Raw genomic sequence first — 20,174 nt, 5'->3', positions numbered from 1 at the left:
ACTGGAAGCCCTCTAATGGGACAAGAGAGCAGTGGCATTTTACAATAATCAGATTTCTTTTGTGCCAAATTGTTCCGTAACTATATAATCTCACTGCTGAGGGATACTTAAGCCATTGTCCCACACAGCTGTGCAATTCCATTGAAACAGCCTTTGTTTATTATTACTGAGCGATGAAGTAGAATGGAAGGGTGCTGTTACTGTTGCATATGGAGCCGCGAGCATGTGTAAGGGATCTTCATGCTCGGAGGCCAACTAGAAGTGGCAGGACACAGCAGGAAAGTAAGTGTTTTTTACTCCTTGTTTGGTCGTATGGGGCGAACCCAAGAATGCCATCAGTAGGACCAGAGACAGAAGCATATGCGTTATTCAGGCTGGTGAGAAGAGGCAAAGACAGTCACTGTGAGCTGTCAGTTCAGGGCTATTAACTACTCTCTCTTCTTCTGGATAGATAGAAAATAGAAGCGTTTCTTTCATTGTTTGTGGGATACATTATTCAGTAGAAAAGATGAAGGATCCAGTCTAAGAAATTTAAAATCTGAAATAATGTCTAAGAACTAGCAAAGTTGATTTATGATGTCAGAGATGGACAGAATGTTGAGGAAAGGTATATCAATTGGTGATTGGACAATCTTGAAAACACAATGCAAAGCTTGGGTAATTCATCTAAAGCAACATCAATGGGTGAGAACTCTGAACCCGATAATTCAGGCCTGGAGACCACTGGCCCATTGAAGTTGTTGCAGGGCTAGGGCTGAAGCAGCAGAATTGCATGGCCGCTGCCCACCCCCTACAGCAGTCCTGGGTGAGAAGGCAAAGCTTTCCGATGCCCACCCGCACTTGAGTGGACACTTTCAGCCTGCTCAGATGAGGTGGAAAGTGTTTTATGACGAAATCCTGAAAAATTGCCTGACAAAGCACCCAGTAACTCTGGGTCTGAGCAGTTACTTCCCATTGAAACGCACTTGCTCTCTCCCTGTCTCTCACTTTCACGCACATGGATCAATCTCAGTGTCTTTTTAAGTGTCCTTCACTCTCTAATACTCACTCTGTCTTTTGCTTATGTCTTCTTTTTCTCTGTGACTGTCTCTGCTTATCTTCTTTGCCAAAGTGTCTATGCTCGCGGTCAGTTTGGTCCTCTCACCCCGATTTTATCTCTCGATATCGCGCTCTCGTGCACTCTTTCTCTAAAATGGTTCGTACTTAGGGCCATATTATCAAGCCTGGGCGATAAAATTATCGCCGCTTTATCGGCAGGAAACTGCCGCTAAAGTGGCGATATTGGGCTTGATAATATTCGTTATAACTTTATTTCGGTCAACGACCATAAAAGCACAAGCAAAGTATGTACATACAATAAAATACATAAATAATTAAGAACCAGCAGTTAAAACATTATTAAACAATCAGTTATCCACAAAAAATGGCCATCATTAAAAATTAGTCACAATTAATCAAAGTGGACCTACTGCGCCACATACCGTACAAAAAGCGGGAGACCGAGAACACAATAAGGGGGGATGTATCATATTTTAAAATTCTAACGGCGTAAGCACAATGTTTTAGTCCCTGATTTCTACATATTGGTACCAGCCAGGCTCTCCGGATTACGCTATAAGCAGGGCAAAAAAACAAAACATGGGCAATGTCTTCTTTGCCATTGTTGCAGACAGGGCAGATTACCTCCTCTTGACCTGCCCATTTGCAGGTCAGTGCCCTAAGTGGCAGGCAGTCGTGCCTTAATTGTGTATATAGTTTTCTTGCAGGGTGAGGTTCTATTTGATCCAGAAATTCCTCCCTACTGGGCACGAGTTTTACCTGCAAAAATTCCGAAGACAATATGCTGTATGGAATTCCAATCGAGGCTTGAGTTAGATGTCCTTCCCATCTACCATGGGCTTCGATTGGAATTCCATAGAGCCTATTATCAAGCCCATTATCGCCACTTTAGCCGCAGTTTCCTACCGATAAAGCGGCGATAATTTTATCGCCCAGGTTTGATAATATGGCCTTTAGTTTGTCTGCTTTGCCTACTTTACTATTAGGCAGTGTGGTCAAAAAAAGCAAATATACTAAAACAATTTAATTAAACGGAGGGCAATGAAATGTAATTACTGAAACGGTGGTTTGAGAAGGAAAATAAATGAGACAATAGCCGCCAATCCTCACGAGGAATTCGCACGGGTTGAATATATTGCCGTAGTAAAATCACACCGTGAAATGAAGTATTGTGGTCGCAGGCATGGGTCAAAACAACGAATATAAAGACATGTTGGTGAAACCTAAATCACTGCTCGAAGGCAGTGCGAAGAAACATACCTAGTGTCGACTTTGGAGCTGCAGAAGGTCTTCGTCCACAGGTCGGCTTGAATGAGCATCTTCTTCCTGCTCTGGGGTTTACATAGTCCACACTATTGCCTAAGGTGCACAAAGGTAGTTCTGAGTCATTTCTGATTGTTGCATAATTTGGGGTTCATGTGTAATTAGATTTGGAGCCGACACCCGCTTCCTTTTCCTGGTTTGCGACGCTCCATCACTCCGTTGCACAACTTGCATTTCACCTTTCATTGTTTTCGGTCAGACTTGACAACGCCTCAGTCTGTAAGATGAATTGTTAATAAATCGTTCACTTATACATAGAGTGAGATTTGACCCTGCAAAAAGAAGTATTACACTCTCACCTCACATTTTGTATTATTTACTGTATAATTCTGACACCGGCGGAGTGCTTCCCTTAGAATGCATGTTGAACTATTTATATTTCCGAACCTCATTCATCACACTGCTTGTGAAGTTCTTTCCTGCCTGTAGGCATTTATACAGTAACAAATCTGTTTATGCTTTTTCCCCTGCATGTGCAAAGCCATCATGCGATTAACTGCATCGTTGTGTTTGGAAGCTTTTCCTTTTCTGGTTGTTGCAAGAAAAGGTGTCACAACTTGTGCAAAAGAGACACTGTGTGCAATTGTTTCAGCACTATTTGATTATTTCTCTGATCACTGAGAACAGGTTTAGAATGAAGCAATCGTCACGGAAAGAGAGGGTGTGTTCAGCTCCTTGTGAAATCTTTAAAACCTTTTTTGTTCTTTCTTAATAAGGAAGTTGATTGCACATGAAAACGTTTCCTCTTTGTTTTTCACAGAGCGAATGAAGGAACGCCCAGGATCAGCAGTGGACGCGTACAGGGACATCCTCTGACAGAGCACCTCCTTCTGGGAACAGTGCTTAAACGTTTCCAGGGTAAATCATAGAAAATCATGGCCTGAAAGTTATTCTAAGGCTATTGTTTAAGTCTCTGGGGGCAAAAGAAAGGCTTGTTCGTTAGAGAGACTTTCTGAAAAGTCACTAAAGGCCAACGCAAGCCCTTAGTAAATCAAATTTCGAAATTTACCAATAATCTCACTGCAGTCTGCTTCAGCTGCTTGCAGCCACTCAAAACAGCGCATGGTTGATGGCTAGAAACCCTCTAACTAATCTAAACATTTCCAGAATAATTATTCGTTTCCACATTTTTTGTTGGACTTTGACACTGAAGACAGGACCCTCAATGTGCAAAATACTTTTGACACTGTCCTAAAGTGGACAGTCAAGCTGCACAATGCAGAGAGAACCGATGACATTCGAGGGGTCAGAAAGTATGACTGTTACTGGCGGCTGATGAGAGTGATCATAGAGGCTTGCAAACAGGGACAGGCAATCATCAGCGTTTGCACTACATTTCTAAACTCATGGGGACCATGTCCTAATATAACCAGTGTGACTCTGTGATGCACCATGCATTGAGTGCCGAAGACTGAATACACTTGTTTGCATTGAATTGGGTGCTTGATTTGAAAAATGAGTCTTCAAAGTCGCCACGGTTCTTCATGGTAGCTGAGACTTGATGCAATATCGCACATTAACTACCATTACATTGTAGAATATTTGTTTTGATGAAACCAGGAGACATTGCATTCTTGTAAGAGAGAATTTGGATAATGATCCTTGTGCCAAAACTAGACAGTGCTGATGGTAAACCAATGTTAACAAGTAAAATTGTTATCTTCTGCAATGATGTCATTCTACTATCATTTGCAAAGTCCAATACTAATGAAGTGTTCAGTTCACCACCTCACTGGTCTGACCCTCTCAAGATGAGGCCAATTCTCTTACCTCTAACGAAAGTTATTATATATCTGGAGAGCATGACTGAGTATCACACTACTGCCCATGTACCCTTCTTGGACAAGGGTATCAAAAAGGAAGAACATTTGCATGAATACCCCAGTATTCAACCTCATCAGCAACACTATAAACACCCCTGGCAGTGCTAACCCACATCTCCATGCCCTCCACATCCGCCATTTGATTCTCAACGCTGTCTCATCTCACGTGTGCTTTGATGGGACTTTTGTCAATGCCTTGCCTCCGTTCTAGCCAATAAAGGCAACAAGTCCAAATGAAAGCCTCACAATATCATTAAATCCCCACACCTTGCAGTATAAATGAAGGAGACTCAGATAGCCTGTCACCAAGACATGCATCTCACATTATTGAACAGAGTCCTTCAGAAATGAAAAGCCTAGGAACAATTAGTTGAGTTACACACACTGTAAGAAATTGCAATATTAATTGAAGATGGTGGGTTGCCACTTAAAAACATTCACTGTCAGGGAGAACCACTGAAGTCGCTAAATAAATCTGTCCTTACTCTGTAGTTTGGCACAGAGCACTCCGGCCTAACGTCAGGGCCTTTTAATAGGAATGTGCAAGTAGATTACATGTGCCAATTAGGTGTAGTTAAATTCTACCATGTTTTCAGTCACTGGTATTCAAACCTTTTAATGATGTGGCCCCCTGTAAAAAAAAGTCCTCGGGCCCCCACCCCAATTTATTCACAATTATTCTACAAAATTGGCTATGTTTGAAAATGTCTAAACGTATTTAAAAATTGAAGTTAACCTCTGTTGCCCCTTTTTACACACAGTGCCAGTCAGGATATAAATGACAATAGTTGTTAGTGATGGCCCATTACAAGATGCCTTACTGCTGCTCATGTTTTTAACACCTAAAACAAAGCCTGACGTGTCTCTTGGCCAGAGACTGGTGCCTCCTCCCAAGATAACTTAAGGTCCCCCCACAGGTGGCCTGCCCCCCAGTTTGAAGACTTCTATTTTAAAAAGAGAGCATAAGCACTTTAGCACTGGTAGCCAGGGGTAAAGTGAACAGATTCTCAATGCCAACAAAATAAGGAATTCAATAGAAGCAAAGTATCAAAGTCACAAGGTTTGGGGTAATACCACACCAAAGGTATCAGGTCTTCCATCCACTGAAGGAGATCTGACATTCAGAAAAGTTTCTACGTTTGAATAGAGAGGGTTTCGGCGTCAGGAAGGAAGATGGCGTCAGCGGTCGCAGTGGCGGTGCTCTGCCGGTGCTGGGCCGTATTCTGCTAAACAAATGCTTTTCTACATTGAAAATGCTTTCTACATTGAACGTTGAGCAAGTGTACGAGTGATTAAGACTCTACATCACCACATTTCCGCACCCTTTTGAACCCGCTTTGGTGTCAGACAAAAATCATGGATACCGGACCGAGTCTTGTTGACTGCCTGTTTATCGTCTGTCTGTGACCTTGCAATTCCTTCGAGATACCGGAATGTTAAAGATGCAGCAGGTGGGAGAAGAAAAGCGTTGAAGATCTTGAACGGAACGGAAAAATGCGCGAAAGGCATACCTGATGAATGATGAGTGATGAAACTCGACTTGATGGATTTTTGGGGAACAAGCCTTGGCCGCAAGCCGCAAGCGGTTTCTCCTTATATTTGATATTGAAATGTTCCGCATATGACATTTTCCTAAATTGTTAAAAAGCTTTTCGTAATACTTGCAAAAGACACTCTTAAATGTGCAGGCTTCGGCAGTGCATGGCGCGCTACCCGTTACCTGCTGCTGCCTTCTTGGGTGACAGGCTGCTTTCTTGACTGACCTCGTAGAACATTTAGCAGCAGACTTTTTTTAAGTCTTAAGCTTACTTACGAAAACTCCAAAACCGTTCCTGTCGTGCTGCTGCTCACCTCTTGCTCTCCTACATGCTCGATGCCCAGCTCCCTCGACTGATCACTTTGGCTCCCTGACGTCATCTGCAGACACGGGAATACGTGTCTTTAGTTTCACAAGTGTACCACGTGTCCTGTTGCCAGGGAGACACCGCTTAGAGGAGGGGGAGAGACTGGAAGAGCGAATGGTGTTAAGATACAGATTTAAACCAGGGATAAAGGGGCTTTCTTGTGATCTACTCTTTGGAAGTGGAACTTTAAAAGGAACTGGGGCTGGTCTACCTGATTCACCTGCTTTACCTGTTTTGCCTGCCTTGTCTGCTCTATTTGCATTAGCTGGATCTGGGATTGTTATTTCTCCAGTTATATGTATATCCAATATACCATTAAAACATCTGACAAACCTTCAAGCAGCTAAGTTAGCTAAACGCTATCCTTACCCTCTCACTATTGGCCTCTCACGGGGCAAATTAACTGCTTGTGCAAGGAAAATTACCCACTTAAGGAAGGGCAAAACCACGAAGGCCCAAGGGAGACGAAAAGCTGTTGTGAAAAGGTTTGATTACAGGTATGAGAGGAAGTCTCAAAGTATTACTCAGTGGTTCTTGCAGACGCCAGCAAATTATCTGATTTGTATTGTGCCCCCACAAGGTACAGACATGGAAAGGGATACTAGTGAGGACGAAGGGGAAGAGGCTACCTTACAGAAGGAACAGAAATGGCAGGAAATTCCAACAGGTGCTGATGCTGGAGCAGCAGGTGCACCAGACAATGAAAAGGGGGGTGAAATAGATGGTGCCTCACAGGAAAAGACACTGATACCGACCCTACCGTATCTTGAGAACGTAGAAAATGAGAAGACACCCGTTCAACACATATCTAACAGGCATAAAGGCCCGGAAACTAGAGGAGCAAGAGCAAAGGAGAAAGACATGGTGAAAGATTCGGCACGTATTGAAAAAAAACTTGAAAAGGAAAGAAAGAAAAATAAGCGAAAGGAGAAGGAGAAAGAGAAAGAAAAAGGAAAAAGAGAGAGAAAGAGAGAAGGAAAAGGAAAGAGAGAGAGCAACCAAACACAGGGAGGAGTTTGGGGGTGAGACAGAAGAAGATGCCAAACTGGAGCTAATGGCTTAAAAAGCACAGAGACTACAGACTATTAAAAACTAAAAAGCATCAGCAAGGAATACTGGCATACCCGCGTCATCCCAACCAAGAATTTCTAATATATTTAGCCCTCTACATAAGGAGTGCCAGAATGATATAATAACAAATGGGAAATTATTGATTGCAACCCAGAATAAGACCTCTAAAGAGGGGAGTGGAAATAGTAAAGACACTCAATACATGCCCGCAACCAACCTAGAGGAAAGTCAAACTACAGGCTCCAGCGGAGGAACTTGGTATGCTGATCCAAATGCTGAACCAAAAATGAGTAGTAAAGAGGCAAAGGCATCCATAGAAATAGACGTAGTGCTACCCAACCAGAAAGAACAAACTGAACAATATGATAAAAAAAAAAAATGCACCGGAGGAAGGGGGGGATTTAAACCCTTCTCCAAATCATGTCACATTGTCAACTGGTAAAGAATCGCACTCAGCACACCACTCTCTTTCTGATGAAGATTCTGAATCTGATCTATATGAGACAGGGATGTCTATCTCAAGCAACTCAAGCGATTCAAGTGGCTTTAGCAAAATGAGTAATTCAAGAGAATCTAGCCCAAGTGCACAAATGGGCACAGTACCACTGGAGATCTCTGACTCCTATGACTCGAGCCCACTTAGTGAACTTAATGTCAGGGGGAAAAAAAGGAGTGGGGGGAAAAGAAGGTCAAAATATAAAAGAGAACAACATTTGCAGAATGAGGAAACAACTGATCCTGGTAATAATACGGACTATTCCATAAGCAGACCTAACTTTCCTCGAAGGAGTCCAAGGCATAAATCACCCAGAGAAACACCATGTCAAACTTCAAACTCACAAGAGAGCAAAGACAGATACCAAAAAACAATGGAGCCCTCACTGAGTCAGGTGCTTAGCTCAATTAAAAACGTTCACGCAGATGTAAAGAAAGATAGCCAAAAGAATCGCTTGGCTATTGAAAAATTACAAGTCTCAGTGAAAAATGTGGGCAGCATTTGCTCTGAGATCTCTGAGAGAATGGGCATGGTGGAAACTCGTACCGAGAACCTTGAAACCGATGTTGTGATGCTCCAGAAAAAAGGAAAAGAGCAAGATGGAGCAATAAGGGATCTCTTGCTTAAAATGGAAGATCAGGAAAACAGATCCAGAAGGAACAATTTAAGGTTTATTGGAGTTCCGGAGAATTTTGAGGGAAGCGATGCTAGAGGGGCAATCATTGATATTCTTAAAAAGTCATTTCCGGAGTTGGTAGCATGGGATATGGAAAGGGAAGTATTGCGGGCCCATCGCTTTCCCTTAATGATATCAAAGCATTCCAATAAGCAAAACCAATATCCCAGTGCAATACTTGTCTGCTTTGGCAATTTCCTTCTACGGGACAAAATGTATGATCTAGCAAGACCCACCGCCCAAAGAGACCACAAGGGGTTCAAATTCTTTGTCAGACCGAACTTCGCTCACGCCACCGTGGAGCGAAGATGGAAAATGCGTCAGCTATTTGGACCTTTTGAAAAATTTGGAGCAAAAGTATTTTTGCAAAATCTGGCACGCTTGAAAATAATATTCAAAGGCTCGACAAAAGCTTTAATAGTGAAGTACAGGCGGAGAACTATCTACATGAAATTTCTGAGTCCGACTCTCAAAATCCAGGGAAACAACCTTAACTCTAATTATATTAATGAAATGTTGTAGAAAGAACGGACAAGTTGAACTAACTATTTTCTTGTGGGGTTTTTTTTTCTTTTTTTTTCTCTCTTTCTCACACTAGGAAATGTGGACTATAATATAAGCCGAATGGTTGAGCAGCCTAGGGAAATTAAACCTGAGATATTATTAGAGCTTTCAGCTTTTAGCTCAACTGGTTGTAGATAAGCAAATTACTAGGGCCCGCTTGCGCGGAGGTCACAACCCTGGTCCAGATAGACCCAGGTAACCTTCAAAGGTGGTGGTGGGTGGGGGGTGGGGAAGGGAAGGGGAGGGGAGGCAGGACAGGTTAGACATACAAGGTAGCAATTCTTATAGGGAAATACATATAGGGATCATGTGAAATCAGAAATCCTGGGATAAAAATTATGGCTCTTTCCAATTAGTAGCATGGCTGGGATAAAAATACTATCCCTGAATATTTGTGGCTTGAACGATCTTAAAAAAAGACAATCAGTTGCAATTGGCCTACAAAACTGGGGAGCTAATATCATCTGTATGCAGGAGACGCATATTGAAGGGTCCCAGAGTCAGCTGTTAAACACATTAGGATATAAATTGGTTTGCGCTACCTCACAAAGTGTAAAAATTCGGGGGGTTGCTATTTTGGATAAAGGGAGTGGACTGGTGTTTAATAAATCCAAAACTGACAAGTTTGGCCGTTGGGCTATCACCGAATGCAGTTACCAAACAGGGCAGAAGCTAACAATTTGTGCCATTTACGGGAGCAATACAGACGACCCTGGGGTTTTTTATGAGGTCTCTAACGAATTGTCCCACTGGCCTCTTCCAGTGATGATCGGTGGGGACTTCAATATAAACCTCCCGTCCAACTGGTCTTTGAATGATGATTGGGTGCATAAAGGACGTAAACCCAAAGTATTTCGGTCTCTTAAAAATCTGTGCCTCCTACATGGTCTGGTGGACAGCTGGCAGACTTCTAATACTAATATTGGTGACCCTGGCTACACCTATTATTCAAATCCACATCGCACACATGCCAGAATTGATTATATATTACTCTCAAATTCACTAAGTAAAAACTGCCATACAATCAAATTGCCAAGGATACTATCCGATTATAAACCCCTTTTTTGTACACTGACTATTAGACCAACAAAATCAGAGTCCATTCACTGGACATTCGAAAAAGCATTACTGAAAGATCCTCAATATCGTCACCATATGAAAGAATGGATTCCAAAGTTCCTAGTTGAAAACATTGATAGCATGTCAATAGAGATCGTCTGGGATACCCTGAAAGCTGGGATTCGGGGTGAGACGATATCATATTCGCTTAGGTTGAATAGACGGGAGAAAGAGGAGATACAGAGATTACATGAGGAGCTAATGTTAGCTGAAGTAGGACTTGTAAATGCCACCAGTAACAGAGATACTATTGGGATATCTCTAACACTTTAGCTAAAGTAGCAATTGCCAAGGCAGCGATCACTAACTTATTTACAGATAAGGCAATCCGGAAAGCCACGGCACGAAAAGAATTAATCTATGAATCTATGAAGTTAATGAACAAGTGGGCCATCAATTGGTGGTACGTGTATGTCAACAGGTTAATGCAAACTTAATTACGGAGATAATAGATCCAGAGGCAGGGCAATTAAAAGACCCAGAACTGATTCGGCAAGCATTTTGGAGGTTTTATAAAGAAATATATACGGAGAATGGTGAAGGGGACATGATGGAAGTTGAAAGGTACCTAGAGAATTGTGAGGGGGTAAGCCTTGAGGAAAATACGCAGCAGATATTAGAGGAAGCTCCTAATATGGAAGAGGTGTTGACCGCGGTCAAGAGCCTTCCTAAAGGGAAGGCAACTGGTCTTGATAGCATCACCTCTGAGTTCTATGCTATATTCATTGATGAAATTAAATATATCTTAAGGGATTTAATTATCCATATTTTTTGCGGGGGGAACCGCCCAGCTCTTGGTCTAGGGCCAAGATTGTAATTTTTGCTAAAAAAGGGAAACCCCCAGAACATCTAGGATAATATCGCCGTATAACCCTTATAAATGCTGATTCCAAAATATATTCTAAAATCTTGGCAAACCGAATTGCACCTATAATACACAAGGTAATTACTAAAAGTCAGCATGGTTTAGTTCCCGGAAGGTCAACGATTAATCATATTCAGAGGGTAATTACGCTATTTGATGGAACAGAAACTACAGGAGACCCTATGGCCCTAATTCTGTTGGATGCAGAGATGGCCTTTGATAGGGTCTCCTGGCAGTTTCTCTGGAAGGCAATGGCGATAATGGGATTCAGAATCAAGTTTATTCAGGCTATTAAAAAAATGTATTTTAATCCCAGAGCTGTCGTATCTGTGAATGGAAGCCTAACCAAGGAAATTATTATTTCCAGGGTTACCCGCCAGAGATGCCCATGCTCACTGTTGCTTTTCGCAATATATTTATATTCCTTTGTTCGTTATTTGGATAAAAACAATAACATAACACCCATTATGTCACAGGGGTTCACTACTAAAACATTAGCATATGCTGATGATATTGCCATAGTCACCGCAGATCCAATAGTTGCAATGTTGACCACCGAGGCCAGGAAATTCGGGCTAGTGTCTGGCTACGCGCTAAATCAAGGGAAGACGCGAATCATTCTAAACTCAAAAATTGCGATGGATGATCAAAGGGTAGTGAAAGAAGCGATATATCTGGAAGTCACAATTTCCTCAAAGCTGGAGGAAGTTGTGGATATAAACTTTAAGCCAATGTTAAATACAATACAAAAAGATTTACAACGGTTAGATAATCTCCACCTATCAATCATTGGTAGGGCAAATGCAATTAAAATGGGGTATTTTCCCAAAATACTATACTTATTTAGGGCAATCTGTCTAGAATTCTCGAGTCAGTGGTTTACATCAATAGAACGTATCTTTTCTTGATTTATATGGTCATATGCGAAACTCGCCGGGCATATAAATTTCTCTCCCTTCCCAAGGATAGAGGTGGATTAACTCTTCCCAACTTAAGGAGATATTATTGGTCATGTGTACTACTATATAGCAAAGAATTATTGCAAGGGGGGGAAATGCAGAGGAACAGACCGCTTCAATCTTTCAGCTATTGGTGGGGAATTCCAGCTATGGCTATCTTTGGAGGCACATACACGACAGCTACCACAAAAAGGTCAAATTTAAGACTCTATACAGCTGTTTTAAGGTTTGGAATGTTGTCAAGAAAATATTAGGAATAGGACCAGTTTCACTCTATACTCCGGTATTGAATAATCCGATTCTTCCTCAAATAATATATAAAGACAACCGCATGAACAAATGGTATAATTTAGGAATAACTCCATTAGGGGATTTTTACACTACGCAGGGGATTAAATCTTTTAACGATCTGAAAGAAGAATTTGACTTAGATTGGCGGGATTTCTTTAAGTACATCCAAATAAGGGACTTCTTAACACATAAATTTGGGGCAAGGATACTTGGGGAAGAATGTACGGTAGTAGAGACAATAATACACCCTAGAAAACATTCAATAGGCGTAGTTTATGGTTTATTGTTGGATATGTTCCCAGACGATCTAGATAAAATGGCAATAAAGTGGCAAAGCAAACTTGAAATTTCAAAGGAAGGATTTTTAAATTCCTATCAGCTAGCCCAAACTATTCTTATTTCCACCAAATTACAGGCACAATTTTACAAAACCTGCTTTTTTCTCTACTACACACCTGATAAGATCGCAAAATGGGGAACTGGCAAGGGGACTTGCTGCCAGAGATGCAATCTATCAAAAGCAGATTCTGTTCATTTTTTTGCCTCTTGTCCTGTGTTAAGACCCTTGATAGAAGATATAGAGAGATTTCTAACCTCAGTTCTTTGCAGAAATGTCACCTTTTCACATAAAGTAATGGTACTTGGGACGGAAGATCTAGACAACCTCGAGAGTGGCCATGAATTTATATTTGTAGCTATGGCAGTCTTGCGGCTTTAACTAATGCTATGCCCCCCCTCTTGGGAGAGAGCACCTCCAAGCACAACTGTAGAGTGACCAACGGTCCTATTCCATAAGTGCAAGGTACGACAGTAGTTCAATCCATACACATAAAAGTGTTGTTCCAACTTTCGCAGTTTATTAAACGCATTGCAAGTTCATGGCTTGACAACAATTCACTGGGTAGTTGGTGTTCAAAATGTGCTGATCAATGACGTACGCATAGTCACAACAAATCCCGATGCATTTCGGGCCCCGCCCTTCCTCAGGGGGTACTCTACAAACAAAGCAAAAGAATCAAGGCATCAGCTGTCAGACACACAATAAGGTGCAATGGTGTGGGAAAATAAAAAGTAAAATAAAAGATAAGCCCGTAACCAACCGGTAAATGAAGAGTTTGGGGAGTGTGGGACAGTGAACGTGAGGGGAGATACTAACAATATTAGACTAACGGTGGTGATGTTTGGCGTCCCGAGGTGACATACTACAACATGGGAGTGGAGAAATGACGATATGTCGCGGTGCGTGCTCAGGATCGTAATCTAATCATAGATCAGTGTGCCGAACATGCAAGTGCTCAAAGTAACCGGTAATGCGTGTAAAACACATAGGTCCCCGAGTGGGTACTTAAAGTGCTGAGACTACGCGCGGACTATGCAGAGTTCTGAGATAACAGCTGTGAACTGAACGCTCTGCCGAGGGGCTGAGATCTAGTGTGTGGTAAAGTCAACATAGAGAAAGGACTATAGTGAAACACGCTCTACAGTGGGCGCCATATTGGAATGTGTTAGAATCAGCGGTAGGATGAAAAGGTAAACAACAAAAATAAGCAAGGTGTGTAATGAAAAACAGAATAAATGAGTAACAAACGGTCAGATATTATGAATGACCTGAATTGATTCAGCCCTGTATCTGGTCTGATCACCATTTTGTTTACTTTTCCCTTCAAGTAACGAGACAACATCAGACTTCTCCACAGCCTGGAGGGGAAACTCGCAAATGGGGGGCGATAGATCTTCCTGCTTTTCTGGACACTTTGGCCTCTACTTTGCCACCACTCGACAACATGGGAGACGTAGATGAAATCTATGAAGCACTCTTCCTGTGGATCCAAAGTGCTGCCAATATTCATGCCCCTAGTGTAAAATTTTCCCGCTCACGCGACAAAGAGGCTCATAAATGGTTCTCTGCGGACCTCAAACAACTTAAACTAGAGGTCAGGCAAAAAGAGAGAATTTGGCGCAGAAATTATCTTCCAGAAGATAAAGAGGCCTATTGCCTAAGCCGACGTCTCTACCAAAAAACCATTCTTAAGAGGAAGACCGACTATTTTTCAGGCATAATTTTGAAATCTCAGAATCAAACTAAAGACATCTTTAGAATAGTGAACGACCTCTGTAACGATGAGCGTACGTCACTACCTATCGCACATTCTCAAGCTTTATGTGATGATTTGAATAACTATTTCATTAATAAAATCATTACAATCAAACAAAGTATACCACTACACCCTGCCAGCAACACCACCGAGGACGCATACATGAATCCAGAGATCTTAGACCACATCCCCCCGATTGACCCCAAACAATTGTCGGAACTCCTTCAACGGATCAAATCAGGGTCACCTAATGATATTTGCCCCCCTTCCATCTTTAGAGAATTAGGCCTATCTCTCCCACATGCACTCCTGCCTATTCTCAATGAATCCCTCAGACAAGGCAGAGTCCCCACAGATTTTAAAAAAGCCCTCCTTATACCTTTGGTAAAAAAACAAGGGAAGGATCCCTCGGATCTTACAAATTATCGACCTATCTCCCTGCTGCCCTACCTCTCAAAGGTGCTGGAGGCTCATGTCTCTAAGAGTGTCTCTAATTTCATCGAGACCACCAACTACTTGGAGCCTAATCAAGCGGGGTTCCGCCCAGGTCACTCAACAGAGGCGGTGATCCTGGCGCTTCAAGACAACCTTAGAGACAATGCGGATGTCGATACACACCAAGCCCTGGTGCTGCTTGACCTCTCGGCTGCGTTCGACACGGTTGACTATGACATCTTGCTCAACCGTGTCGAACAGGCTGGCCTGAGAGGACCAGCTTTGAGCTGGATCACTTCCTTTATCGAGGGCCGGACTCAGGCAATTCAACTAGGCAGCTTTATAGGCACTAGGCATACATCCACCTGTGGAGTCCCGCAGGGGTCGTCATTATCCCCCTTATTATTTAATCTTTATCTCCGCCCTCTTCTTCATTCCCTTAAGAAATTTAAAGCCACGGTGTTCAATTATGCGGACGATTTACAGCTATTATTCCAACTGAACATCCCTGATGCTGTGTCCGAATTTCAGAACACCATGAGACACATCCAATGCTGGATGAACGAAAACCATCTAAAACTTAACCCGGGCAAAACAGAACTACTTTTGCCCAGGAACAGTTTATCCAGCTGGAGTGTCAACTACTGGCCAGCAGACCTGGGCATTCCCCCTGTAAGGTCCACTGCTGTAAAGAGCCTAGGTATCACGCTCCATACGGACCTGTCCTTAAAAACCCAGGTGGGTGCCGTGGTCTCCGCAAGCTTTTTCCAAATGAGGAAAATAAAAAAAATTGCTCACTTACTCACCCAGTCTGCCTTAATCCAGGTCACTATTGCCTTGGTCATGTCCCGCCTGGACTATTCCAACAGCGTCTACCTGGGACTTCCAGTGAGCCTGTCAAAGAGACTTCAACTAGTCCAGAATCAGGCGGCTAGACTCATTTTACAACAGCCAAAATGGTCTTCTATTAAACCAGGACTAGAAAAGCTACACTGCCTTCCGATTTCCCAGCGCATAGCCTTTAAAGCTGGCTGTATCACCTTCAAGGCCACACAAGATAAAGGCCCTGCCTTTATTCGCAGTCTGGTTTCTAAATATACCCCCTCTAGAAGCCTGCGCTCTGCTCAAAAATCCCTATTGGAGGTGCCTCGCTTTAAAAGGAAGCGACAGGGTGGCTGCTGCTTTCGCCATCTAGCAGCCTTGCTTTGGAACTCCATCCCCTTACCGATTAGGCAGAGTAAGGATTTGCTCACCTTTCGTAAGGGACTAAAAACCTGGTTGTTCTCTCAAGCCTACCATTAGCCATTGTTAGCTTAGTGTTATGTTGTACGGATTCTTCACACTTCCTATAGCGCCATGAAGCCCACGGGCGTACGAGCGCTTTATAAATTGATTTCAACATAACATAACATAACATGAATGAGGTCTCCAGAAATAAATCATTTCAAATAACATTGAAATTCCATACGATCATTCAATCCATGGGGCACCATGGTGGACATGTATCGGATCCAGAAATTTTCTCTCTTTAATAAAGTGTTCTTATTGTTCGTTGTCAGTTTAACTTGCTCTAACACTTGGAATTTGAGTTGAGCAACATTGTGTCGGTTCTCATGGAAAGGTGTAGCCACTGTAGACTTTAAGTTCAGGGTTCTGATATTGCTCTTGTGTTCAAGGATCCTGACACGGATCTTTCTTTCAGTGTGGTCAATATAACATTTCCCGCAGGGGCATTTGAGTAGGTAGATGACGTTACTGCTGTTGCAAGTGGCATTGACTCGAAGTTTAATGGAGTGGCCTTTCAATGGATGGTTGGTCGTATTGCCTGGAATGCAGTTATTACAATTACTGCAATTGTAACATGGTTTTAAACCTTTGTAAGTGCTCTGAATGTCTGATTCCCTGGGTTTGGTTAGGATTTCTTTCAAGTTATGGCCTCTGGTGAAGGCAAACATGGGTGGTTGGTTGAAAAGGCCGTGGAAATCGGGTTCCAAGGTTAAAATCGACCAGTGTTTACGGATGATGCGTTTGAATGTGTTGGAAATAACAGAGTATTTAGAGACCACGACCATGCGGTCTAAATGTTTCTTGGGTTTCGGTAGAAGAAGTGCTCTCCTCAATATTCTTGCACTTCTGTCAACGGCCATATCCAGAATTGGTGGAGGATATCCTCGTGCCCTTAATTTCTCCAACATGATCTTGCTATGCCTAGCCTCGGCTTGGCTTGACACGTTACCACCCTCCTTTCAACAGTGGTTAGCCAGACTTTTGGCTGTGTATAATATTGAGATAGCTATATACAAGCAGAAAGGCAGATTGCAATGTAATAGAGGTAAGAAAATCTGGAGCCCTCTTACACAATGGCGAGACGCACAAAACTAATCATCATTACCAATTGTTATGTATAATAACGAGACAGCTTTATATAAGTTGAAATGCAGACCTCGATCCTAAGGGGTATGAAAACCTGAAATTTTCTCACACAATGACGAGATGTATAAAACAAAACTGACAATTTTCACTGTTGTTGCCTATGTAAGGTATAGCTTTTGTTGTTTTTCCGTGATACTGGGAATATATTTTTTTGAAAAATGTCTATAATGATTATGTGTGTACGATAAGAACAATGAAAAACACATGATGCTAATGTGTAAAATGATTATATATATATATATATATATATATATATATATATATATATATATATATATATATATATATATATATATATATATATATATATATATATATATATATATGTTAAAAAACAATAAAAACATTTTTTTAAAAAAATGAATAGAGAGTGTTTCATCAGGATCGATGCCAAGCAGCATCTGATTGACGTTGAAGAATACCTCTGTACGGGCTACAGCTTTGCCCACTAGTAGCTTTCTGGCCTTTGTCAAGGACCACACTGGGCTCCTACTCTTTAGCAACTCCCATCATTGTACACCACTTCAGATCCGGTGTGGAGCTTGACCAGCCAATGACTTCTCAATGACCACTTTTGGGATTTTTCTTATGTCATGTTTTACTTCATTACACTGCCTCTAAGTGTAAGAAGAGGGAAGGCCAGATACCCTTTCTCCAAGGGGCTGCCGATCAGGTTTTGCTGCTGCAGACAGTGGCTGCTGCGGCAAAGACAGGCCGATGTACCTCAGGCAGATAGGCAAGCAGGTTGGTCCCGGTCTGACCTCAGATCTCACAGAAATTTTTAGTCCCTAGTTTTTGATTTTTGCTATCTGGATACTTTAAAAAAAAAAAATTCAGCAACCCTACATAGGGTACAATACAAATGTATTATGATCTACAACCTTCATTTTCATAAACTAATATTCGGACATAGTTGACATACTGGTTCCTGATAGTCAATATATTATTACACACAAGTCCATTATTACAAAAACAAACTAAGAAAACAAGTTAGCGTCAGTACCTTGGATTCCCAGCCCAATGACGGGATAATGTTACTAATAATAATATAATATAATAGTAATTGCCGTCATTCGAGTACGAGTGCCACACTGTTATCTGTACTCACAGTAGCCACCTGTGTATGCAGGTATGTCTCTAATGGACCCCAGATATCTTTCAGTAGTGATTGAACAGGCATGCGTTTCCAATACTCTGTAACCTGCTCCTGACAATAGGCAGCATCTCTAAGCCAGTCTGACACAAGTAGCAGTGCGCACCTACCCCACCTCATTGACACCCCACGCTTGGATAATGGCAGAAGGATCACTGTTAGAAATGGGGGTCTCTAGTTGGCAGAAGTAGGTACCTTGTCCAAATAGGAACACTTGCTTGTAGTCAGGGTATTTTTCCGAAAAACATTTTAAAAACCATCTTTACTAAAAGATGTGTTATTAAATCCTGAGTTCAGGGATACCAAACTCAATTTTTCTATCTTCTCCCTATGGGAAGATATGCTTGTAAAATGTTACAATGCATACCCCATTCGCTCCTACGGGACAAGATAGCCTTTCAATAGTGAAAAACGAAATTGGCATCATTTCACTATGAGGAGATGTTACATACACCAGTACATGTCCCACCTTTCACATACACTGCACCCTGCCCAGGGGGTTATATTGGTCCTAAATTAGGGGTGCCCTATATGTAAGGAAAGGGAAAGTTAGGACTTGGCAAGTGGGCGCACTTGCCAAGTTGACATTGTGGTTAACAAACTGCACACAAGTGCTGCAGTGGCAGGCCTGAGACATATTTTTAGGGCTACTCATGTGGGTGGCACAATCAGTGCTGCAGGCCAACTAGTAGCATTTGATTTACCAACCCAGGCACACTCAGTTCACTGTACTAGAGATCTACTGGTAAAACAAATATGCCAATCAGGGAGAACCAATCACAATAACAATTTACACAGAGAGCATATGCACTTTAGCACTGATCAGCAGTGGTTAAGTGCCCAACCAATAACCACAGGTCAGGAAAAAATAGGTGGAAGAAGCAAACCGTTTGGGGATAACCCTGCAAAAAGGGCCATTTCCAACAACCACCATCAGTCTATACCTATCTGATGGTATCTCCGGAACAAACCCAAACAATGGCACTCTAGATAAGCGCTCTAGCAGGCGGCCCATGATGTCATCAACAGTACTAAAAATCCCTTCCTTGGATGCAAATATGGTAGAACATTTTCACGCTAGGTGTTAAATGTCAACGTCTGGAGCATGGCTTCTTATATAGCTAGAGACCTGCCTATTCCCCCCGGCCATGCTTACTGGGGTATGATATAGTCTGCATATACATTTAAAATGATTGAGCTGAAGGCAGTAGTTGGAAGAGGGCACATGTAGTGATGAGCGAGAGTACTGCCACTGTACATCAGTAAATGGTAGTGTAATATCTTCGGCCCAAGTCCCCGTACTAGTAGGAAAGCTCACTGGCGCTGATGCCTGCAACCCTGCATAGAGTTTGAAGACCAATCTGTGTTTTGTGGGGATATGAGGAATGTATCTAGTACCTGGAATGATAAGTGGTGCACTAGAGAACATTGAATGTAGCAAAGAACATAGCTGTGCCATGGCGAAGGGTTTCCGACGGCACTATGAATATATGATTGGAGTATTTGTACCCATATTCGAAAGTCCAAGTATGCGCAATCTAGTGCACATGCCAGGGTAACTTCTAATGGGCAGCAGTGGATGGCAGAGATTGACACAGATGGTGCAAATAAATGTTCAACATAAGCCCTACGCCACAGCTCATCCCACTCTCAGACCGTGCAAGCAATTATGTCGACTCGGCCTGCGGATGAATTGAGGTCTGGGAAAGGGCCATCTGTAGAGGACCGGGCACTGCTAGATCATATTTAGGGGCTGTGTGTGCCATAAATTGCATTGGAAACAGCCAGTAATGTGCAAAATTGACTTCAGCGCTAAAGTGATATAAAATCAGTAGCACCAAGCAGGCCCTGCTAAAAAAAGGGAGGGTCAGTGCATGATTAGGCACCAGGCCAGGCAAGGGAAATAA

General features: G+C 42.2%; 1 long non-coding RNA gene across 1 annotated transcript in view; it reads right to left on the bottom strand.

Annotated features, from left to right (window-relative positions):
- Nucleotides 1–2,600, bottom strand: part of LOC147701344 (uncharacterized) — a 36,711-nt gene extending 34,111 nt beyond the window's left edge. Inside the window, exon 1 of the long non-coding RNA XR_015297452.1 lies at nt 2,320–2,600. This is a non-coding gene — a long non-coding RNA (uncharacterized LOC147701344). The remainder of the gene's footprint in view (nt 1–2,319) is intronic.
- Nucleotides 2,601–20,174: the final 17,574 nt, after the last annotated feature.

Source organism: Lissotriton vulgaris, chromosome 7 (assembly GCF_964263255.1).
Source record: "Lissotriton vulgaris chromosome 7, aLisVul1.2, whole genome shotgun sequence".
NCBI classification, from domain to species: Eukaryota; Metazoa; Chordata; class Amphibia; order Caudata; family Salamandridae; genus Lissotriton; species Lissotriton vulgaris.
Note: the sequence above shows the minus strand (reverse complement) of the source record. Positions and strands in the feature narration are given on the sequence as shown.